This window comes from Panulirus ornatus, chromosome 35 (genome assembly GCF_036320965.1).
Source record: "Panulirus ornatus isolate Po-2019 chromosome 35, ASM3632096v1, whole genome shotgun sequence".
NCBI lineage: Eukaryota > Metazoa > Arthropoda > Malacostraca > Decapoda > Palinuridae > Panulirus > Panulirus ornatus.
The window spans coordinates 651,653-677,717 of NC_092258.1; the positions used below are offsets into that span (position 1 = coordinate 651,653).

The 26,065-nt window shown below is 43.8% G+C and overlaps 1 protein-coding gene across 7 annotated transcripts in view; it reads left to right on the forward strand.

The window, feature by feature from the left end:
* The window catches only part of Mp (collagen XV/XVIII-type protein multiplexin), a 326,713-nt gene that overhangs the window by 37,993 nt on the left and 262,655 nt on the right, over positions 1-26,065 (forward strand). The window lies entirely within an intron of this gene.

A 26,065-nucleotide genomic window follows, 5' to 3' on the forward strand; every position in this document is an offset into this window, starting at 1 on the left:
AACAGGTCGTTTGTTTGAGAATCAACTTCAGTCCACCTTTAACTGATTTGCATGAACAGCTTAGTCATCTAAGCATAAGTCACTCGTGTATTTAGATAGGTAGAGTAGGTTTTTTGTTCTAAATTACATTTAGCATCTAAACTTGTACACAGACTCTCAGTCTAGTGTCCGTTTGAGTCCGTCATTCTCAGCGGGTAGGACCACAAGATATATAGATTGGGTAGATTCAACTGTTTTCTTCTTTGTCATGTTAATCATTGTAATGTAATCTTGCATTAATGTTTTTGTGTTATGTTATTCCACAACTTTCCACGCCTTAATGCTTGATAGCCTTTTGAAATGTTCTACATTGAATTTCTATTTCATAAACCTCAGAGCACTGCAGTAGACTCGTGGAAAGAATGTACATCTGGAAGTCTTTTCTTTTATAATTTCTTGACCTTCATGACAGACTTCCTAACTGAATATTAAGACATGTTATCCGTCACGTCTTAACAACCCTTTGTTGTGTATCATGTCTTGGCTCACGCCTGACACACCATTTGCACCATACCCTTTCCTGTGCTTGTACCGTAATCCATATGTCTGTACCTGTCCAGAGCCTGGACGCTCATGCCTCACGACCCGGGTGTGTGTTGTTCATTTATCAACATCCATGCCAACCAAATTTCACCAACAGGTGGTTCTCCACATGGTGGTTGAAATGATAAGACGTGAAGACCTCGCATGTCTGGTGAGCAACATATGACTTCTCATGTAGGAGAGTCATGAACTCTCCAGCAAATTGACCAAGACATTTCTCATACACGGACACTCATACACCCGTGAAAGTTAAAGATAGCAGTAACAAACTATCATTCATTCACGAACCAGTTTGTTCTAGCAGTCCTTCCGGACAAGCAAGGTCACATCAGAGAAAGAAAAAAGATCCGACCTTGCTTCAGAAGTAAGATGATATTGACAGCGTCGAGTGTTTAATAGTACCGTCAAAAGCAGGTCAACTTACCTTGTTTTTTCACTTTTTTAACTTTTATACAATAAGATTTGTGGTTTTCAAATTTACTTTCCTAATCTGAACAACTGTTATACATTCTGAGCATCCTCTCCAGGTCCTATTGCGAAGATAAGAAGGTAACAAGAGTGGAAAGAAGTGTTTTCCTTATCGTATGCAGTTGCCAGTAGTTCATACGCGGTGGCCGGGACTTTCCTGAAGACTGTCAGGTTGTCACTGCAGGATGTCTGCCAGGCTCGTCTTTTCTGCTGATATAATCGTCCTTCTGCCTCTTCTGTTACTCCATCTACTTCCTCGGTTTCCTACTGTCACTGCCGCTTCTGTTGCCTCGTTTGTTGCTCCTGCATCTGTTGTTGTCGCTCATGTTAGTATTCTTGTCGTTGGTGTTGGACGTAGAGGCGAGGCGGCGACTGTGATGATGAGTCCGGGATTAGGGTGGTATTGTGGTGGCAGTATAGATGGTGTTGGCCGGTCGGGGTTATTGGCTAGCTGCTGCTGTGTTGAGTCCAAGCCTCACTGGACGGCAGCCTCGTTCACGATGCTCTCTTATTGTTCTCTGATAAACAACCTGTGTTCCCTGTTGTTCGCTGTTTCCAACCCAGTTGGTCAACACTATATTCACGATATATGAGTGATAATGACACACACACACACACACACACACACACAGCCGATTTGCTGAAGATGAAATGTTCATGTATGCCACGGTACTTCCCTACCCATAACTACATAAGATATCCATTTTATCGAACCGTTATGTTGCCTCCAAGACTGCGGTACCTCTCATAACAGTGATCATAATATTTCTCTCTCTCTCTCTCTCTCTCTCTCTCTCTCTCTCTCTCTCTCTCTCTCTCTCTCTGTATGTATGTATGTGGGTTTTTGCTTTCCGAGATAACATTCTCGACTTCCACACATTTTTCAACGCTCCCAAAACTTTCACCCCTTCCCCCACCCTATTATGATTCACTTCCGCTTCCATGGTTCCATCCGCTGCCAAATCCACTCCCAGATATCTAAAACACTTCACTTCCTCCAGTTTTTCTCCATTCAAACTTACCTCCCAATTGACTTGTCCCTCAACCCTACTGTACCTAATAACCTTGCTCTTATTCACATTTACTCTTACCTTTCTTTTTTCACACACTTTACCAAACTCAGTCACCAGCTTCTGCAGTTCCTCACCCGAATCAGCCACCAGTGCTGTATCATCAGCTAACAACAACTGACTCTCTTCCCAAGCTCTCTCATCCACAACAGACTGCATACTTGCCCCTCTTTCCAAAACTCTTGCATTTACCTCCCTAACAACCCCATCCATGAACAAATCAAACAACCATGGAGACATCACGCACCCCTGCCGTAAACCACCATTCACTGAGAACCAATATATATATATATATATATATATATATATATATATATATATATATATATATATATATATATATATATATATATATATATACTGCACAAATGAGCTAAATCATATGTAATGGCATGATGAATTATGTTTCTGAAATAACTAAGCGTCAGAGTGTAGTAAGCTCCACTCATAATGAACTGACCCAAGGAAAATCAGGTTCATTCAGGATGATGTAGTTCGTCTGTGTATTGTGATGCCATCATGACCTTCGTACAAACCTAGCAATGCTCATCTTATCTAACCAGACCTTAAGAACAACCTTACGTCACCCGTCTCTACCAAGATTAGCTTGGTCGTTTCGTGACTTTTTTTTATCTTCAATACGACCTTAGACCCTGTGCGAGGCTTAAACAATTGGTGACATTGAGAGACATAGCTGGTGATGACTTCACAGTGATGACCTCACTGTGATGAATGAGGCCGATGGTCTCAGGTTCTCACCACTTGTGTCAGCAGGTGCATCCCCAGCTGGTACACCCAGTTAATAGGTAATCCTGTATTACGTAATTAGGCTGGCCTCCGTGATGTACAAGGGATGTAAACCACAGTATTCGATCGACGTGTAACACTCGACTTGACTAGCTGAAGACAGAAAGGCGAGAATTTCTTACAAGTTGCTTAAATGTCCGACGTGTGCCCCATGTCTCTTGGAACTAATTTTACGTTCTCTTGTGCTGGGTATCGCCCCAAGTGTGTCACTCCTCTAGCTGGAGGGTTTGCACAACAGTGTGATCCTGGCCCAGCGTGATCGATGCCGTGGGCAGAATAGCCCATATGCAACACACGAGTTTAAAGTTTAAAGTTTATTTTTTCATCCGCGCTTTAGCCCGTCCAAGATAAGTCCACAGCCAGCTTAGCGCATCTCAAGTGATGGGCATGTATGGGACATACTCGTAATGTTATGGTATTTCGTCAAATTTTAGGTCATTTCATTGTGGGTCATCCCTAGAGGTGGTATGGCTTCTGTGGGCGCTGTTGGACAGACACAATATGAGGTCATCTATTAGCTTGATAATGACTATAAATTTTTCACTAAACTTCTTTTCTGTCTTCGAAACCAGCACCTGACGCCCTTGAGGTTACAGAAGCCAAAGATATACAAACATCTGATGAATGTTCTTTCGAAACAAAATCTCGAAAAAGATACCGAAAAACTTTACGAAGCAAAGTTGTTTTCATAAAGTTAGATATTTCAGCGGTTCTTAATGACATGTCTCTGGGTGACTACAACTTATAACGAAAGAAAAATAATGAAGAGCGATCATCTCAACACAGACATTGGTGAGTAGAACAATTTACGAACTGGAAGAAGATACAGCGACAGTGGTAGGCATAGGACACTCCTTTCAAGCCCTGCTACAGGCACACACAAACAAACATAGTCAGGCAATGCCTGCATGCTCATTCAGTGATGACAGGACCCGTAAAGCCTCGAGCGACCCTGGATGGGCCAGCAAGGTCTTAACGTGAGACCCAACAGCTGGAGAGTTACCTAACAGAGACACTACAAACTTAACTTTTCCAAGACATTATACAGAAAAGCGTTTGCCAGACAACCTCTGTTTATATGTATGTTCATAAGCGTGTTTGTGTCTATGCTTTTCGGGACGTGTTAGTGATTTTTATGGATGATTGTGTTACGTAAAGAAATGATCCGTCCTTGCATGGGCTCCTGCTCTCGCATCTCAGAATATTTTGGGCATGTGTTCTTGAGACATAACAGAGTCCAAGACAATCCGATTAATCAACTGTCCTAGTCTGAACTTGAAATTTGACCCCTTTTTCTACCAGGTAATATTAGTTCAACATCCCTTTCCTATAAATATTACTTCAGTTTCGTAATAAATGATTACTGTGTGGCCTTCGGTAATGTCTCTCTACATCCTCGTGTCCTTCCTTAGGAACCACCACCAGTCCTCGTTTACAAAAAGTTTTTCCTCTTCCTCCAAAATTCTTAAACCATTTTGACTCTTCTCTTCTTATCTCCCCTCCCCCCGTTTACCCACATTTCGCATTCCATTTAAGTTCTAACCATGATAAGGACTTAAGTCTGTGAGTGGAGCTACGAACATAAAGTACAGCTTAGCTGAAGGTGAGTACGTTAGAGAAAGAGTACAGTCAGAGTTCTTCTGAGAACAGGGTGAGGACCAGCCACGGAAATCCCTTATCTTGTTATCACAACCTCGGCTGGTGACCGCTACACCAGCCAGCAGTGGACACAGTTGTACTTTATTCTTTCATCACAACCACAACCATTACCCTGATGTTCAAGGCTATAACAAGGGCCAGTATACACAGATGTTTTCTTTAATGGTGCAGGAATAAGTAGACCTTGATTGAAATAAGTAATATAGCTTCTAACGTATGTTAGTTATCTTATTATTACTTATATATATATATATATATATATATATATATATATATATATATATATTTTTTTTTTTTTTTTTTGTCGCTGTCTCCCGCGTTTGCGAGGTAGCGCAAGGAAACAGACGAAAGAAATGGCCCAACCCACCCCAATACACATGTATATACATACGTCCACACACGCAAATATACATACCTACACAGCTTTCCATGGTTTACCCCAGACGCTTCACATGCCTTGATTCAATCCACTGACAGCACGTCAACCCCGGTATACCACATCGCTCCAATTCACTCTATTCCTTGCCCTCCTTTCACCCTCCTGCATGTTCAGGCCCCGATCACACAAAATCTTTTTCACTCCATCTTTCCACCTCCAATTTCGTCTCCCTCTTCTCCTCGTTCCCTCCACCTCCGACACATATATCCTCTTGGTCAATCTTTCCTCACTCATTCTCTCCATGTGACCAAACCATTTCAAAAACACCCTCTTCTGCTCTCTCAACCACGCTCTTTTTATTTCCACACATCTCTCTTACCCTTACGTTACTTACTCGATCAAACCACCTCACACCACACATTGTCCTCAAACATCTCATTTCCAGCACATCCATCCTCCTGCGCACAACTCTATCCATAGTCCACGCCTCGCAACCATACAACATTGTTGGAACCACTATTCCTTCAAACATACCCATTTTTGCTTTCCGAGATAATGTTCTCGACTTCCACACATTCTTCAAGGCTCCCAGAATTTTCGCCCCCTCCCCCACCCTATGATCCGCTTCCATGGTTCCACCCGCTGCCAGATCCACTCCCAGATATCTAAAACACTTCACTTCCTCCAGTTTTTCTCCATTCAAACTCACCTCCCAATTGACTTGACCCTCAACCCTACTGTACCTAACAACCTTGCTCTTATTCACATTTACTCTTAACTTTCTTCTTTCACACACTTTACCAAACTCAGTCACCATATATATATATATATATATATATATATATATATATATATATATATATATATATATGCATATATATATATATTATATATGACAAGAAAATAGTGAAATTGGAAAAAATGTAGCTTAGACATTGAAGCTTATTGATACAGTGGTTAAACTGATGAGAACTACTATTGACGTTTGTGTAAATAAATTAAACATTTCCTTTTTCCATAGCCAGAGGTTGAACCATTATGTGACATTCATTTTTTCTTTTCATTTCAAGCTACAAGTTTCAGTTTTCTAAATTGTTTCTTACATTTTCCACATGTATATATATGTATGTGTGTGTGTGTGTATATGTGCGTGTGTGTGTGTGTGTGTGTGTATGTATATATATATATATGTATATTATCCCTGGGGATAGGTGTGAAAGAATACTTCCCACGCTTTCCTCGCGTGTCGTAGAAAGCGACTAGAGGGGACGGGAGCGGGGGGCCAGAAATCCTCCCCTCCTTGTATTTTTCTAACTTTCTAAAATGGGAAACAGAAGAAGGAGTCACGCGGGGAGTGCTCATCCTCCTCGAAGGCTCAGATTGGGGTTCCTAAATGTGTGTGGATGTAACCAAGATGTGAAAAAAGGAGAGATAGGTAGTATGTTTGAGGAAAGGAACCTGGATGTTTTGGCTCTGAGTGAAACGAAGCTCAAGGGTAAAGGGGAAGAGTGGTTTGGGAATGTCTTGGGAGTAAAGTCAGGGGTTAGTGAGAGGACAAGAGCAAGGGAAGGAGTAGCAGTACTCCTGAAACAGGAGTTGTGGAAGTATGTGATAGAATGTAAGAAAGTAAATTCTCGATTAATATGGGTAAAACTGAAAGTTGATGGAGAGAGATGGGTGATTATTGGTGCATATGCACCTGGGCATGAGAAGAAAGATCATGAGAGGCAAGTGTTTTGGGAGCAGCTGAATGAGTGTGTTAGTGGTTTTGATGCACGAGACCGGGAAATAGTGTTGGGTGATTTGAATGCAAAGGTGAGTAATGTGGCAGTTGAGGGAATAATTGGTATACATGGGGTGTTCAGTGTTGTAAATGGAAATGGTGAAGAGCTTGTAGATTTATGTGCTGAAAAAGGACTGATGATTGGGAATACCTGGTTTAAAAAGCGAGATATACATAAGTATACTTATGTAAGTAGGAGAGATGGCCAGAGAGCGTTATTGGATTACGTGTTAATTGACAGGCGCGCGAAAGAGAGACTTTTGGATGTTAATGTGCTGAGAGGTGCAACTGGAGGGATGTCTGATCATTATCTTGTGGAGGCTAAGGTGAAGATTTGTATGGGTTTTCAGAAAAGAAGAGTGAATGTTGGGGTGAAGAGGGTGGTGAGAGTAAGTGAGCTTGGGAAGGAGACTTGTGTGAGGAAGTACCAGGAGAGACTGAGTACAGAATGGAAAAAGGTGAGAACAATGGAAGTAAGGGGAGTGGGGGAGGAATGGGATGTATTTAGGGAATCAGTGATGGATTGCACAAAAGATGCTTGTGGTATGAGAAGAGTGGGAGGTGGGTTGATTAGAAAGGGTAGTGAGTGGTGGGATGAAGAAGTAAGAGTATTAGTGAAAGAGAAGAGAGAGGCTTTTGGACGATTTTTGCAGGGAAAAAATGCAATTGAGTGGGAGACGTATAAAAGAAAGAGACAGGAGGTCAAGAGAAAGGTGCAAGAGGTGAAAAAAAGGGCAAATGAGAGTTGGGGTGAGAGAGTATCATTAAATTTTAGGGAGAATAAAAAGATGTTCTGGAAGGAGGTAAACAAAGTGCGTAAGACAAGGGAGCAAATGGGAACTTCAGTGAAGGGCGCAAATGGGGAGGTGATAACAAGTAGTGGTGATGTGAGAAGGAGATGGAGTGAGTATTTTGAAGGTTTGTTGAATGTGTTTGATGATAGAGTGGCAGATATAGGGTGTTTTGGTCGAGGCGGTGTGCAAAGTGCGAGGGTTAGGGAAAATGATTTGATAAACAGAGAAGAGGTAGTAAAAGCTTTGCGGAAGATGAAAGCCGGCAAGGCAGCAGGTTTGGATGGTATTGCAGTGGAATTTATTAAAAAAGGGGGTGACTGTATTGTTGACTGGTTGGTAAGGTTATTTAATGTATGTATGACTCATGGTGAGGTGCCTGAGGATTGGCGGAATGCGTGCATAGTGCCATTGTACAAAGGCAAAGGGGATAAGAGTGAGTGCTCAAATTACAGAGGTATAAGTTTGTTGATTATTCCTGGCAAATTATATGGGAGGGTATTGATTGAGAGGGTGAAGGCATGTACAGAGCATCAGATTGGGGAAGAGCAGTGTGGTTTCAGAAGTGGTAGAGGATGTGTGGATCAGGTGTTTGCTTTGAAGAATGTATGTGAGAAATACTTAGAAAAGCAAATGGATTTGTATGTAGCATTTATGGATCTGGAGAAGGCATATGATAGAGTTGATAGAGATGCTCTGTGGAAGGTATTAAGAATATATGGTGTGGGAGGCAAGTTGTTAGAAGCAGTGAAAAGTTTTTATCGAGGATGTAAGGCATGTGTACGTGTAGGAAGAGAGGAAAGTGATTGGTTCTCAGTGAATGTAGGTTTGCGGCAGGGGTGTGTGATGTCTCCATGGTTGTTTAATTTGTTTATGGATGGGGTTGTTAGGGAGGTGAATGCAAGAGTTTTGGAAAGAGGGGCAAGTATGAAGTCTGTTGTGGATGAGAGAGCTTGGGAAGTGAGTCAGTTGTTGTTCGCTGATGATACAGCGCTGGTGGCTGATTCATGTGAGAAACTACAGAAGCTGGTGACTGAGTTTGGTAAAGTGTGTGAAAGAAGAAAGTTAAGAGTAAATGTGAATAAGAGCAAGGTTATTAGGTACAGTAGGGTTGAGGGTCAAGTCAACTGGGAGGTGAGTTTGAATGGAGAAAAACTGGAGGAAGTGAAGTGTTTTAGATATCTGGGAGTGGATCTGGCAGCGGATGGAACCATGGAAGCGGAAGTGGATCATAGGGTGGGGGAGGGGGCGAAAATTCTGGGAGCCTTGAAGAATGTGTGGAAGTCGAGAACATTATCTCGGAAAGCAAAAATGGGTATGTTTGAAGGAATAGTGGTTCCAACAATGTTGTATGGTTGCGAGGCGTGGACTATGGATAGAGTTGTGCGCAGGAGGATGGATGTGCTGGAAATGAGATGTTTGAGGACAATATGTGGTGTGAGGTGGTTTGATCGAGTAAGTAACGTAAGGGTAAGAGAGATGTGTGGAAATAAAAAGAGCGTGGTTGAGAGAGCAGAGGAGGGTGTTTTGAAATTGTTTGGTCACATGGAGAGAATGAGTGAGGAAAGATTGACCAAGAGGATATATGTGTCGGAGGTGGAGGGAACGAGGAGAAGAGGGAGACCAAATTGGAGGTGGAAAGATGGAGTGAAAAAGATTTTGTGTGATCGGGGCCTGAACATGCAGGAGGGTGAAAAGAGGGCAAGGAATAGAGTGAGTTGGAGCGATGTGGTATACCGGGGTTGACGTGCTGTCAGTGGATTGAATCAGGGCATGTGAAGCGTCTGGGGTAAACCATGGAAAGCTGTGTAGGTATGTATATTTGCGTGTGTGGACGTACGTATATACATGTGTATGGGGGTGGGTTGGGCCATTTCTTTCGTCTGTTTCCTTGCGCTACCTCGCAAACGCGGGAGACAGCGACAAAGCAAAAAAAAAAAAAAATATATATATATATATATATATATATATATATATATATATATATATATATATATATTCAAGGAACAGAGTGAACTGGAACGATGTGGTATACCGGAGTGGACGTGCTATCAGTGGACTGAAACAGGGCATGCGAAACGTCTGGGGCAAACCATGGAAAGTTTTGTGGGGCCTGGATGTGGAAAGGGAGCTGTGGTTTCGGTGCATTACACATGATAGCTAGAGTCTGAGTGTGAACGAATGTGGCCTCTTTTGTTTGTCTTCCTGGCGCTACCTCGCTGAAGCAGGGGGTAGCGATGCTGTTTCCTGTGGGGCGGGGAGGCGTCAGAATGAAGTCAAGCCTCTCACCCTCCTTTATTTTCAGACCCCGATCGCTCAGAGTCATATATATATGTATATATATATATGTATATATGTATATATATATATGTATATATATGTATATATATATGAGAGAGCTTGGGAAGTGAGTCAGTTGTTGTTCGCTGATGATACAGCGCTGGTGGCTGATTCATGTGAGAAACTGCAGAAGCTGGTGACTGAGTTTGGTAAAGTGTGTGGAAGAAGAAAGTTGAGAGTAAATGTGAATAAGAGCAAGGTTATTAGGTACAGTAGGGGTGAGGGTCAAGTCAATTGGGAGGTGAGTTTGAATGGAGAAAAACTGGAGGAAGTGAAGTGTTTTAGATATCTGGGAGTGGATCTGTCAGCGGATGGAACCATGGAAGCGGAAGTGGATCATAGGGTGGGGGAGGGGGCGAAAATTCTGGGAGCCTTGAAAAATGTGTGGAAGTCGAGAACATTATCTCGGAAAGCAAAAATGGGTATGTTTGAGGGAATAGTGGTTCCAACAATGTTGTATGGTTGCGAGGCGTGGGCTATGGATAGAGATGTGCGCAGGAGGATGGATGTGCTGGAAATGAGATGTTTGAGGACAATGTGTGGTATGAGGTGGTTTGATCGAGTAAGTAACGTAAGGGTAAGAGAGATGTGTGGAAATAAAAAGAGCGTGGTTGAGAGAGCAGAAGAGGGTGTTTTGAAATGGTTTGGGCACATGGAGAGAATGAGTGAGGAGAGATTGACCAAGAGGATATATGTGTCGGAGGTGGAGGGAACGAGGAGAAGAGGGAGACCAAATTGGAGGTGGAAAGATGGAGTGAAAAAGATTTTGTGTGATCGGGGCCTGAACATGCAGGAGGGTGAAAGGAGGGCAAGAAATAGAGTGAATTGGAGTCATGTGGTATACAGGGGTTGACGTGCTGTCAGTGGATTGAAGCAAGGCATGTGAAGCGTCTGGGGTAAACCATGGAAAGCTGTGTAGGTATGTATATTTGCGTGTGTGGACGTGTGTATGTACATGTGTATGGGGGGGGGGGGGTTGGGCCATTTCTTTCGTCTGTTTCCTTGCGCTACCTCGCAAACGCGGGAGACAGCGACAAAGTATAAAAAAAAAAAAAAAAATATATATATATATATATATATATATATATATATATATATATATATATATATATATATATATATATATATATATATAGTTTCTTCATGTAAAGGATATTTCTCCACAAGGCACACGAGACGCCTTGAACTGTGTTTTAATAGAAAGTCGTGAATGGTGTAATTAATTCCTTCCTGGTCATGAATATAGACTCCATTGAATATTCGCAGCTGATGAAGATCAATTCTGACTATCATGGCTGCCAACTTTGAAGTTAGTCCCGGAGTGATCATCCTCGGTTCTTCGTTTATTTCTAATCTTCGTAACAACTTAAAACTTTAATCGAATCTGACCATAACAAACTATAGAACCTTGTTGGAAGACTTGTTGCTTTCTGAGTTAATAATGTCAGTGTGGAGGTAATTATCAAGGGAACGACGTTATAAACGGGTTCCTTGTGGCCGCGCTAAGAGGGATACGCTTGTCTTGCGCCTCGTGGCCGGGCGTAGCAGACCCTTCCGCTCGCCCGCAGCGGACAGACACAGACGCGCCGCTAAAAAGGGACCGGAAACAACCGTATAAGGCCGAGTGGTGTGTACTGCGTCACCCCTGGGAGACGGCACAGCCGGGATGTAAGGGTGTCACGGCCAGTGGCGGCTTGCCATCCATCACTGTAGGGATGTCACCCATTAGTAGTGGTGTGCCACCCATCAGCAGTGGTATGCCACTCATTATTAATGGTATACTAGCCACCCATCAATATAAGTATGGCAAAAATTAGAGATGACATGCCACCCATCGGTGGTGAAGTGATGCCTATCAGTACAGAGATGACTCCTATTTGTGCCTCCCGCCAGCAGCACGCGCATTCTACAATGGCTCGCAAAAGGACCAGCTTAGAGGGAAAACAGGTTTCGATAAGAGTTCCAGTTTAGGTTTAATCGGTTCTGTGATAATCCCTATCGGGAGGTGTGCCTGCTGGTAGGTCAGGTGTGCCGGGCATATGACTATTCTCCGATCCAGCAGTGTTCCGTGACACGTTACTAACGACAACTATTGAACCATATCAAGGAGATCGTCCTAATATATACAATCTAACTTTAGATTTCACTGCAGGATTTTTTCTGGCAGTCGCACCTCCGTTCCCCTTGTCATGCAGTGATCGGGGCCACACTGCCACACATCCTTTTATCCTGAGTATTGATCTCTCGAGCATGACGGTACGACCCTCGGGAAGGATGGAGTCATCTTCGACGTGACCTTTTAAGAATCAGGTCAAAGGTCACGTCTTCAAACCCAAGGATATTTCCGTCATGTTCAAAGAATAAGGATTACATCCAATGTAAACGCTTCTCAATATTTCACTTTGCAAACTATACTGAATCCTCGCTGCCTCACTAGAGTTGTTCAGGAGCCTCGCTGCCTCGCTAGACTTGTTGTGAATCCTCGCTGTCTTACTAGAGTTATTCAGGGTCCTCACTGCCTCACTAAAGCTGCACTGGACTCTTGCTGCCTCACTAGAGCTGTTCTGGATCCAGAGGATGAGCTGCGGCCGAGGATCATTTAGCAAACGACGGTCATTCACCGTGAACCAGCGTCCGTCCGGCAGACAGCGGTCGATTGTAACAGTTAGCGGTGTCTTTAGGCCTCCCTGCCTTCCCCTTATCCTCACCTTGGCTCACTCCCTTCCCTATCCTGCCCACCCTAGGACGCCCTTCCTCCCTCAGACAACCTCCTTTAACACCTTAGGGCGCTCTGCTAGTGCTCAGTCCGTCCTGGAACACCTTACTAGAGCCAAGCCCAGCCTGGACTCTACCCACCCCTGCACCCCTAGTACTGCCCTATCCGCCCTGTACCTTCCCTGGCACCAGTCACCGCACCAAGCTCAGGGAACGTTTTATGTGCCATCAGAGATAATTAACTGTCGCCCACGGAAACCAGTTTCATGTTTAGCCAGTGTTCGGGACCGGAAGCCGACAGGATTTAGGCGGGTGAGGTCCGGCAAGAGTCAGCGGTCGTGCTGATACTGCTGACTTTATGGGGAAAAATGACGCTGACTCGCCCGCTGGGGTCGTCTGGCTCGTTGTCATCAACCATGGTCGTGTTCACAGGAACATGATGGGGTACAACAGTATTATTAGTTTCCTCTGTATAGGGCTACTGTAAAGCAACATCTGTTGTCCGTACAGGTAAAGCTGCTGTAGAGCAACATCCGTTGTCTGTACAGGTAGAGCTACTGTAGGGTAACATCCGCTACATGAGTTCATCAAGTAAAGTGCCAGTGAGCCTCTCATCTTACCCTGCCTCACCAATTTTCAGAACATCCTGTGTTTTCCCGTTGGCTGGACCCCATACATGGCGCCCGCTAATTGTAGAGTTGTCTCCATTTTCAAACATTGTGATGGAAATATTTTTACAAGATTTATAAATCAATAAACCTGTGATGTGGTTGTGAAGGCAACGGCAACATCCTGTCATGGTCGTGCTCACAGCCAATGAGAGGGGAGGTGCAGGGGGTTCATCTTACCCGGAACCGGGGATTTCCAGGACGGATAAGATCGTCACGTCAGGACTGACAGGGTCGTCGGGACTGTAGGGTCGTCACGTCAGGACTGACAGGGTCGTCAGGGCCACAGGGTCCTCACGTCAGTGTTAATATGGCGAATATGGTTCACCGTTCTCTCCACATTACACGTCATCGTGGTCTGTCAGCGTGTGTCCCAGCTAATAACGTCTACACCCACAGGCTGCTCTCTCCCACAGTGTGAAGACCAGCCACACAATGGCTGGCCTTTCTGATGTGTTACCTCTCTTTCCTGAACAGCGAAACCGTCAAAAGCTCTTTCTTCTTTTGACTATTTCTCTTATCATAACCTTTTCATCTGTAAGACTCAGGGTCACAGATTCCTGAACACCTCAAATTAATTTCTCGCAACAACAAAAAAATCTCATATTTTTTTTTACTTTATACCGAGATGACCTCGATCCCTGAGGCTTGTCTCATCGATACTATGACCTCTAGCAGATGACCTTGTTAAAGGTTTTCTTTTATCTGGCTCTCTTCTGTGCTCCACACCTTCCCTAACCTGACCCACCTCTCCCCACCTAACCCACCTCACAAAGCTTAACACCCCCCCTCCCTACCAGGCCCACCTCACGCCACTTGACCCACCCATTCCACCCCTTTCCCCCCCTTCACCTCCTCCTCCTCACCCTCCTCCTACATCAAGGAGAGTGTCCTTCATACATTACTTTCCCAGGAAATTACTTGTTTGGATCGAAATTGGTCGTAACTTTTCAAATAAAGGACATATTTTCCGAACCGTGAAGTCCACAATAGGACGAACTCATCTTGAAAAACACGTAAAAAGGGAAAGTGTCGAGGAACATGAAAAACCCTCGATCTCGTCCGCTCAACAGAAACTAATATGCTTCAACAGTTTGTGTGTGTGTGTGTGTGTGTGTGTGTGCAGGGGCGCTACAGTCTGAGGATTTACAGTACACAAGGCTGCTGCTGATTTAGTCATGTATATTCGTGTTCTGTTAACTTGCTTTAAAGCTTTTGTTCAGTAATACCCCAATATTCTTCCTGTTACACTACGAGTCTGAATTTCTGATGATGTTACACATCTGCTCTGGATGGCAAGCTGTACTGAATATCCACATAAGTTCCAATGGAATTTGGTTGTTTGAATCCTAGACAGAAAGTCTGAACTGTAGGAAATTAATTTAAATCCCAGACAGGCTGTACGAGCTTACATCCCATTTAGTGAGTTACACAAAGATAAGTACGAACACCCTTAGAAGAGACTGGAATCCTAGATGGTAAAGGTTCTGACTTTGGATTACTGGAAACTCCAGAAATTAAGTCTAGGAACGTAAAAGGATGTTCAGATAACCTTGAATACTGAACTGAACCTGACGGCGAAATTTTGCTGTTGATTTCAGCAATGAACGTAGGATAACAAGCCTTGTTCTCAGGACTGAGTTTAAAATGACAATTTTGGTGGTCTGACGTAAGTACTTCTTCGCTGTTTCCATGAATGTCAGACAGTTTTACGTCTTGAATGTTTCAGCGTCTGTCAGTTTCACCTCTTGACTATTTCTTTACAGTAAATTCCTCGCAACGTCGTAAGAGTAATACCTATAGAAAGAGGCACAACGATCCTTGTTGTTCAGAGTCACAAACAGAGAAGTTTCATTCCCTTGCTAGAATTAGTCATATAAACAACAAATAATATCAGTAAAAGAAAGTTTCCTGAGGATGGTGGCCTGATGTTTGTGTCAGGATTATTTTAACTGTGTTAATGTCGGGGAAGGCTGTGGGGGGAAGGAACCCTTCCCGTGTGTACATTAGTTTGTCAGAAATTAGTTTGCCAACTTTCAACAGGCTTTGCCTAATGTACGACTGGCGTTAGACATAACCATGTACACAGATCTAGTAAACAAAAATTATCCGGGAAATGATGTAACATCTGAAGGTTTCGTAAACATTGCATAAATCAAAAGTAAAATTGATATTTTTTCCGCTGGCGTTGCAGTTTTGGTTCTCCCGCAAGTTGGTAAACGAAGCGGAAGATGTGAGTTATAGAGGCCAGGGTTAACGTGCTTCCGGGGACAGTGGTGACCCATCAGGCTGACCTGTGGTAGTGACCCATCAGGCTGACCTGTGGTGGTGAACCATCAGGCTGACCTGTGGTGGTGAACCATCAGGCTGACCTGTGGTGGTGAACCATCAGGCTGACCTGTGGTGAAGACAATGCCATATCACTCCGGAACACCTTGGTCCACGTCCGCTGGTCTCTGTAAGTGTGTGTGTGTTTGTGTGCCATACAGTATATACATGTTTATATATATATATATATATATATATATATATATATATATATATATATATATATATATATATATATATATATATATTCTTCTACATACTATTCGCCATTTCCCGCGTTAGCGAGGTAGCGTTTAGAACAGAGGACTGGGCCTTAGAGGAAATATCCTCACCTGGCCCCCTTCTCTGTTCCGTATTTTGGAAAATTAAAAAAAAAAAAAAAACGAGAGGGGAGGATTTCCAGCCACCCGCTCCCTCCCCTTTTAGTCGCCTTCTACGACACGCAGGGAATACGTGGGAAGTATTCTTTCTCCCCCAATCCCCAGGGATATATTTATATATATATATATACTTGCGTTTGTATTTTGATCCATGTGTGTGTGATGTTATCACTAGCCAGTTGGCCTCCCACACAAACCGTCAGCGTCATGATATATGAGCGGTAGTCAGCTGCCTCAGGACAATAGGCATTTTGTCCTTTACGTCGGCCTATCTTGCTGATGCCTTTGCAGATGCCGGAGCAATAACATGATGTACCCGGTGTTGGCCGTCAACTCTCTGTGGTCCTCAAGAAGGCATTGCTCAGGAAATATGTCATACTACAGCCAGCCACCGTGTCCCCCTCTACTCACTATCAGCTCCGCCATCACTATTCGCGTTCACCTCCAACTTCAACTTTCCCACTACACCACCAAGCTTCTCCCTAACCTTTCCCGCCCTCTCCCCGACTCCCTGGACATCTCTCCGACCCACGTGATTCACTAGTCGTCCTCAGCTGCCATAATTCCTTTTCTATCATCCCAATATTCTCCTTAACCTCCGACTCGTTACTTTCTTTTCTTGTTCCCCATCCCAACAGCTCCCACTTCCGTTAGCTTCCCCTGTTCCCCAGCCATCCCCGCTGACCGGCCTGTGTTCTGCTCCCTCAGTAGGAAAGCTGTTAGAGTCAACCACTTGTTCCTGGGTGATGGATTGTGACGCTAATACCTGCCTCGGTCGGCGGAGCTCGACTGTCTCACTCACGATTTCCAAAGTGTCTCGCCTGTCCTGTGTTGTTCGTATTGGCGCTGTTCACATAACATTGTGTGTGTGTATATATATATATATATATATATATATATAGGAAAGGATCACAATTTTTGCGCGTGATCAAGATATTCCTATGAGTCCACGGGGAAAATGAAACACGAAAAGTTCCCAAGTGCACTTTCGTGTAATAATCACATCATCAGGGGAGACACAAGAGAGAAATATAACAGTCAGTTGATATACATCGAAGAGACGAAGCTAGGACGCCATTTGGACAATCACATGTTTACCAAATGGCATCCAACACCTCACACAATCCCTGTGACTTTCCTGTTGGCATCTGTATGTCTCTAGTTCTATTTACCTCCTTTCGTTATACCTTCCTCCTTTTCTCCATCGAACTTTTTCCTGTTGAGTGTGTGTCACCGGGGGCTGCCAGGCTGCCTGCCCCTCCCTGTACGGAGTTGCTAAGCCTCCATAAGACTGAACCGCAGCCTCTTCTCCTCCGCTATTAATGCTCTTATCGGATCCATCTCTCTTATCCTCTCCTTCCCGCCTATCTCTTCCACCTATATCGTCCACAAGACTTTTCACAGAAGATGAAATCTCCTGCATTTTACCCAGCAGTAGTATATATTTTACCCAAGTTTGTTTATGACCAGACATTAAACTTTTCCTCTTGCTCCCAATAACATTAATTCATTTACTCACTCCTGCCGCAACACGCTTGCAAGACTTGATTTCTTTTTCTATTAAGCTCATATCATCCAAGCACAGAACGTTTTCGCCTTTTTTATTTTCTTTCAACTTGCCTGCTCTCAATGATTCTTTCACTCGTCTTTTTCACCACCATTCAATCTCCGTCACTCGCTCCTTCTTTATTCTTTATCTCCCTTCACACCCCTCGTGCATTATCTTACCTCTTCCCTTCCCTCCTCTTACTCTTCTGGCGTTATCATGTTTCTCTTCTCGCCTCATCTCTACCATCTTAATCCTCAGTCCCCTACCCGCTCCTCCTTCTCTGACCCCTGTTGTAGCAGGACTGCCGGCTCCCTACATAATCCTCAACAAGACTCTCTCTCTCTCTCTCTCTCTCTCTCTCTCTCTCTCTCTCTCTCTCTCTCTCTCTCTCTCTCTCACGCACACAGAACGAGAGAGCAAGGGTCTTGGTGGTCCACGCTGTCCTGTAGTCGCCAAGATTAAGTTTAACGGGTGGTTAAGGAGCAGTAACCTTGCTATTATACTTTTAAGCTGATAAATGAATCGTCAAATGACACGTTAAACCCAACGACTAGGGTTTACTTCAGGGTTGTACTCTGACCAGGAATGTGGATTTAGATTTATTTTAGAATTTCTGAATAGATTCGAAAATATTGTGAGACGTCTAGTGACCAGTTTGATGATCATCACGAACGATGATGAAACCACTGCTCTGCCGAGCACCAGGTATTGCGTGTCTTGTTGTAAAGTCTTTGTTGTCTGGTGTTGGTTGTCTGGTGTTGGTTGGATTGCAGAAGATCCCGCGTCCCGTGCCTTCAGACTCTAAATTTCATGATTTCAGATTCCCTGGACAATTATCCTTCACCATTACTCAGATGATCACATTCACAATTCAGATAACCCGAACGAAATAAGTTCGCCTTTAGATAGTGTGAATCTGAATCTTCATATCCGATCTTCACACGTGCATGCAGTGTTAGGCATACTCCTCTACAAATATCACCCACTAAACCTGTTCCTTAAACTATAGTTCCATATACGTAGCTGTCTTGATTATGATTCTCTAATTACATATTCTCGAGCCTCCTGGAGTTTGTTTTAGTTTCAAAATATCTATTTTCCAGATAAACTTAGAAGAAACATTGCAGTGAGAGTATGGGTGAAGGTCACGTATCTACGGGTAGGTGGAGGCTAGTATACAGCATACAGTGGGTGCAACACATCGACTTGGGAGGGTGACAGGAGGACCCAAGTGGGGCCCTGGGAACCAAAGGGTCCCCCCTCCCGTCAGAGGGTGAGGGAGGTCTAGGATACATCAAATAAGTGATCTAAAAGTACACCAACGAAAGTGGTGCTGACGGCAACACACTATGTGACAACACTGGGATCATACAAAGCAACATGGGAGCGTCCTCAGCTGCCACAGCCGAAGCCAGGTGCCCTCACTACACAGCAGGTGGGGGACCTAAGCTGAGGCGAGTTTCAAATGGTCGTTTAGTAACGTCGTGTAGAGGATCAAATTAACTGAAATTAATCCCTTTCATCCCTGCAGAACCCAAGGACATGCTTTATGAAGTTATAAGAGGATCTCAGTCACTTGCTGAGGGAGGTGGTCACAGCTGGCCACACGGGCGGTAGTTGTTGGGGAAGCCTGAGGTGTCGTGATCTGAAGTAGAGCTCATGCAGGTGGAAGTTGGGGTGTGTGCTGGGATGTGAGGTGTGTGCTGAGGTGTGAGGTTCTTGGCTGGAATGTGAGGTGTGGATTGGGGTGCGAGGTGAGGATAGGGTGTAGCTGAAGCTGGAGCTAAGCGGATCATTGACTCAAAGGTACCACGAAGCACTTTGAAGCGGACGTCTCGGCCAAGGCTGCCAACCCGTAATGTTAGTCACTTCGTCGGAAACTTATGAGATATGATATATACACAGAGATTGATCGATAGATACAAGTAGAAACAAACTAACAAGGGCCTCATTTGCACACATCCACTCTTTTACTGTTACGTATAACGCACTGAAACCAGAGATGACCATCTATAGACAAGCTTCAGTGACTTCCACGATCGCTTAATATGGCATAGTTTAGCTCAATGACAGTACGTCACCACCGTACACCACTTAACTCCAGTTCATTCTATCCCATGCATGCCTCTCACCCTCCTGAACGTTCAGGCCCTGATATCCTAAATATTTCTCCACTCCATCCCTTCATTTCCTTCTTAGTCACCCCTACCCCTCGCTCCCATCTAATTCCGACTCTTTCCTCGCTCATCCTCTCTATATGTCCAGACTATTTCGATATACTCAGTACAGCTCTCTTAAAAAGACTATGTTTACCACCACACCTCCACACACTCGTTCACTAACCAGTCAACCTTCTCTACACCTTATATCGTCCCAAGCACTCCATATCCAAACCGCCCATCCTCTACTTTATCTCAAGTTCAAGGCAAAAGCCTCGTATCCCTACAATAATGTCGGGACAACTATACCTTCAGACACACATTGACCTCTCTTTCCACGCATTTCTTCATACCCACACAACCTCAGCCCACTACATACCGTTATGACTCACTTCAGCCCCCGTGGTTCCATCCGCTGCCACGTCAACTCCCATGTATCTGAAGTACTCCATTTCCTCCAGGTCCTCCACAGGTCTTCATCCCGCCGCTACTCTTTACCTTACTTTGTTCACACACTCATCATCTATTTCCCTTTAGACACACTCCTATACAGTCAATAGAATCTGAAGTTACCCTTTCTTTGGAATTTGCCAAAATACGTGTATATATATATATATATACAAATGATTTGGTAAGCAGGGAAGAGGTAGTGAAAGCTTTGCGGAAGATGAAAGCCGGCAAGGCAGCAGGTTTGGATGGTATTACAGTGGAATTTATTAAAAAAGGGGGTGACTGTATTATTGATTGGTTTTTAAGGTTATTTAACGTATGTATGACTCATGGTGAGGTGCCTGAGGATTGGCGGAATGCGTGCACAGTGCCATTGTACAAAGGCAAAGGGGATAAGAGTGAGAGCTCAAATTTCAGAGGTATAAGTTTGTTGAGTATTCCTGATAAATTATATGGGAGGGTATTGATTGAGAGGGTGAAGGCATGCACAGAGAATCAGATTGGGGAAGAGCAGTGTGGTTTCAGAAGTGGTAGAGGATGTGTGGATCAGGTGTTTGCTTTGAAGAATGTATGTGAGAAATACTTAGAAAAGCAAATGGATTTGTATGTAGCATATATGGATCTGGAGAAGGCATATGATAGAGTTGATAGAGATGCTCTGTGGAAGGTATTAAGAATATATGGTGTGGGAGACAAGTTGTTAGTAGCAGTGAAAAGTTTTTATCGAGGATGTAAGGCATGTGTACGTGTAGGAAGAGAGGAAAGTGATTGGTTCTCAGTGAATGTAGGTTTGCGGCAGGGGTGTGTGATGTCTCCATGGTTGTTTAATTTGTTTATGGATGGGGTTGTTAGGGAGGTGAATGCAAGAGTTTTGGAAAGAGGGGCAAGTATGAAGTCTGCTGTGGATGAGAGAGCTTGGGAAGTGAGTCTGTTGTTGTTCGCTGATGATACAGCGCTGGTGGCTGATTCATGTGAGAAACTGCAGAAGCTGGTGACTGAGTTTGGTAAAGTGTGTGAAAGAAGAAAGTTAAGAGTAAATGTGAATAAGAGTAAGGTTATTAGGTACAGTAGGGTTGAGGGTCAAGTCAATTGGGAGGTAAGTTTGAATGGAGAAAAACTGGAGGAAGTAAAGTGTTTTAGATATCTGGGAGTGGATCTGGCAGCGGATGGAATTATGGAAGCGGAAGTGGATCATAGGGTGGGGGAGGGGGCGAAAATCCTGGGAGCCTTGAAGAATGTGTGGAAGTCGAGAACATTATCTCGGAAAGCAAAAGTTGGTATGTTTGAAGGAATAGTGGTTCCAACAATGTTGTATGGTTGCGAGGCGTGGGCTATGGATAGAGTTGTGCGCAGGAGGGTGGATGTGCTGGAAATGAGATGTTTGAGGACAATGTGCGGTGTGAGGTGGTTTGATCGAGTAAGTAACGTAAGGGTGAGAGAGATGTGTGGAAATAAAAAGAGCGTGGTTGAGAGAGCAGAAGAGGGTGTTTTGAAATGGTTTGGGCACATGGAGAGAATGAGTGAGGAAAGATTGACCAAGAGGATATATGTGTCGGAGGTGGAGGGAACGAGGAGAAGTGGGGGACCAAATTGGAGGTGGAAAGATGGAGTGAAAAAGATTTTGTGTGATCGGGGCCTGAACATGCAGGAGGGTGAAAGGAGGGCAAGGAATAGAGTGAATTGGATCGATGTGGTATACCGGGGTTGACGTGCCGTCAGTGGATTGAATCAGGGCATGTGAAGTGTCTGGGGTAAACCATGGAAAGCTGTGTAGGTATGTATATTTGCGTGTGTGGACGTGTATGTATATACATGTGTATGGGGGTGGGTTGGGCCATTTCTTTCGTCTGTTTCCTTGCGCTACCTCGCAAACGCGGGAGACAGCGACAAAGCAAAAAAAAAAAAAATATATATATATATATATATATATATATATATATATATATATATATATATATATATATATATGAGAGAGAGAGAGAGAGAGACAGAGTAAGAATAGATACTGAGACGGACAGATTAAACTAGTCAAACAGTTTTGTCCGAGCTGTCCTTGTCTCCCAGAGAGGCCACATCCGCCCTCCCTCCCTCGTGGGCTACACACACTGGTGTACGGAAGCTGACTTCTTCCGTTGTCGTGTGCAGCAGGACACCAGTAGCATGCTAGGATTATGAACAGTACGCCAGCAACAGACAGGGATTATCAACATTAGACCAGCAGCAGGCCATTAAAGGAATCAGTCGGAGTACAAAACAGTGCGTGTGTTTACTCGAGTGGAGGAGCTCGTCAGAGCCGAGCACGAAAATTGGTGAAGTAGCTACAGCAACTGTGTGTTGCCACACGTGTAAAAAGTACGTTTCTATCAACCCAGTGAGGTCTGACTAAGACCCTTTGTGACACCTGTAATTCTTTTGCGCTACCGCTCACAGGATGAGCATGGACTGCACGATAGAATTGCCAGGGATACCGACACAAATCAATGTCTGTAGTAGTTTGTCCAGCCGGGCAGGTAGGCACCTGTTCAACTTTCATATTGTCTACACTGAATCCTTCACGTTGATAATGAGGGTCTCCTATTTTTTTCAGTCTTTCAGTTACTAATCATTGGTAAGCGATTCACATTTTTCAAGTTGTCCTCCGAGTGTGGATGTGTGGAGCAAAGAAGTCTTCAGACAAAACCAACACTCGGTCCTATGAGGAATCTATAATACGTCCTGATGATTGTGATTCGCTGTAGTAGTAGTAGTAGTCAAACGTTGTTCGCTAGGTTGTATCATCATCAGTAGACTTAAGTCTTACGTCGTCGAGGACCTTCCCACCCCAAAGTCGCCCACTTTACCCTGCTCCTGGTTGAAGCGCTGCCTTGAAACTGCATGAGCCACATGGAAGGGATCCTTGAGTTACTCTCAGCTTTTATGTTACTATTAAGCCGCTTTTTCTTGGCTTTGAGAATCATCGTCTTTCAAGAGAGTTTTCTACAGATGTTTCCTTTGTTGGATTCCGATCTTTTTGTATAACCATCACATTCAAGGAATTAGTTACTATATGCCATTTTACCTTTTCTGTCTCTAAGTTGTCTTCTGATAAGTAGTACAAACAATGCTACAAAATCTGTTTTGTCAGGGCTGAGGACAGAATGGATGAGTCTCCTGGCCAGGAGCTGTTGGCTGAGCTCATGTAGAAGTCTAACACCCTCCATCCTCATGAGAACAATCCTCCATTTCATCGTCGGACCGGTTTGTACTTCCTGCAGGATGTTGAACGACAACCAAGGATATGGGAAACCTGTCTAAGGTTTCATCCCGACAGGGAACCGAGCTCGCCTCCCCTTGTCTCCAAGAGGAGGGTGCTCACTTCATCTGTTGCTAATGCATTAGCATTACAAGAATCTAAAATCTCGTCGTATTTGTCACAACGACTCACGGTAGATATAAACTGGTTACTTGGTCAGTTATTTGGGATTTAAGTCCATCGATTGCCAGGATCATTAAGGACGACAACGTCAAGTTATAGTAATCAATCACAAAATCTTCAACACGTTCTTCAGGTGTTCAAGATTATTCCAAGACCATACAGACTCTTGCTGCACGCTTGACCCTCGTCCGGCAGTATTGTGATCATGCTAGCACTGTGTTTTCTATCTTGTTTTCATATATCGTCCCTGGTTGTTCTGAAGTCGTATGATGTCTGCCATTTACTTCCTTTCGTGGATATAAAGGTAACAGTGTTGCATAGCTCTGTGTAATGAAGACATAAGTAATCTATTGTTATGATATAATTTTCATATAGTGAAAATATGTGGAGTGAAAAAACATCACGCTAAGTATATAATCCAACCACTTTCGTAGCGATGGCTTGGGTCAGGCCGCCATAACTCAGTCTTTTGTTGAAAATAAGTTGTGAGCGAAGCGCGTTGGTCTGGCCGCACGCCATACCCTCGTCCATGCCTCCACCCTACCTGCCCTGGACCCTACCTGAGGCTTGCGTGCTGGACACTCACTCACTCTTTCTAATTTAGATTTTGTCCAGAGCGGCAGTTCTATTGTACAATGCTAAGTGCCTTATGGGTTAATTAAGTTTCTTTTTATTAGATTCCTAACTTTACAATACAGTTCTTGTCTCTAAGCTCATCTAGATCATATGCTACGCGCTGTTTACTACTGTGGCCAACTTCCACACTATATACATAATTTCCTTCATCTCTTGTTACAACACTCACTCATTCATTACATGTTCCTTTTGGAACATGTAATGAATGTCCTCTGCTTAATTTCCATAGTTCTTTCGCTTACTTATCCGTACTTCATCAGATCTTCCTAGAAATTGTATGTCAACAGGAAGGACGACCTGTGGTGATAATATAAGGGAAGAGTGGATGCGCCCCATGGTGAGAGTGTATGGTAAGAGTGGTTGCGCCCCATGGTGAGAGTGTATGGTGAGAGTGGAGGCTTACCAGTACGAGACATGCCCATAGTGAGAATGTACGTACAGTGTGAGTGTAAGAACCGACCACTCCCGAAGCAGCTCAGGTCACCTGGTTTACATTATTAAACAAGCGAGCTTCACCTGCCTCCCAAACATCTCATAAACCTTCCTGCCTGCCCGTCCTCGTCACCATCATCTTGTGGGTGTCCCACCAGCCATGCTTCCCTGACGACGATGTGAACATGAGTGACCGACACAATATATCCATGTTAGGGCCTAACTCTTCAAACTACTGAGTCTTCATTTAATATTTACCCTTCTCACACTTGCGCATTCACTCTCTCCTTCAACCTCGTTTTCGAAATTTTCATCTAATCTGACCACCTTTACTTGCATACACCTTTTCTCTTTCCCCAGATCCACTGTTTAGGAAAAGTTCATCTTGCTACAGTTTTCCATGTTTTACTTTACCAATATTTCCTTCTCAGGGGCTGTATATTCTGTTCTCCCCAACGTCTCATCCCGTCTACTTCCTAGACTCCATATCCACCATCCGGTTTCTACTGCAACATCCACTCCCAGGTACCTTTATACCACCCCATCCACACCCCTACCCTCTACCAAGCTGCACTTTCCTGCTTAATTCTTTTTTCACATTTCCACTCGGATCTGTCGTGTTACATACCCTCCCAAACTCTGCCACCAGATTATGTTGTTTCACCTACAAACAGCAGTTCATTCACCTGTCCCCCACCCCCAGGCATACCATATATCAGTCCCTTGCTCAATGATATTTGCATTTACCTCCCTCACCGTCAAGTCTGTGAACAGATTTAACAGCCATAGTGACATCACACATTCTTGATGCAAACACACCTTCACTGAGCATTACTCACCCTCCTCCTGGCTTTTCCTCCTTTCTTTATTCTGCACTTCATTTAGTATCTTTCGTTTTACCAAAATTGTAAGCAGTACCTTCCATATGGCTTCTCTGTTAACCTTATTCCTACGCTTTCTCCAGATCCACAAATGCCACATACAACACATCCTGTCTTTAGGCATCTCTCATACAAATTCTTCAAAACAAACGCCTGTCAACATACCATCTACACCTCATGAATTCACATTCCTCCTCCGTAATCATACATTCTGTGCATATTACTACCCTTTCAATCATGACTCTTACGTACATCTTAACAGATGCACTGAAAAGCCTTCTGTCTCTGTAACGCAAGCATTGTTTTGTTCTCATATATATATATATATATATATATATATATATATATATATATATATATATATTTTTTTTTTTTTTTTTCTTTTTTTTTCGCTGTCTCCCGCGTTTGCGAAATAGCGCAAGGAAACAGACGAATGAAATGGCCCAACCCACCCCCATACACATGTATATACATACACGTCCACACACGCAAATATACATACCTACACAGCTTTCCATGGTTTACCCCAGACACTTCACATGCCCTGATTCAATCCACTGACAGCACGTCAAC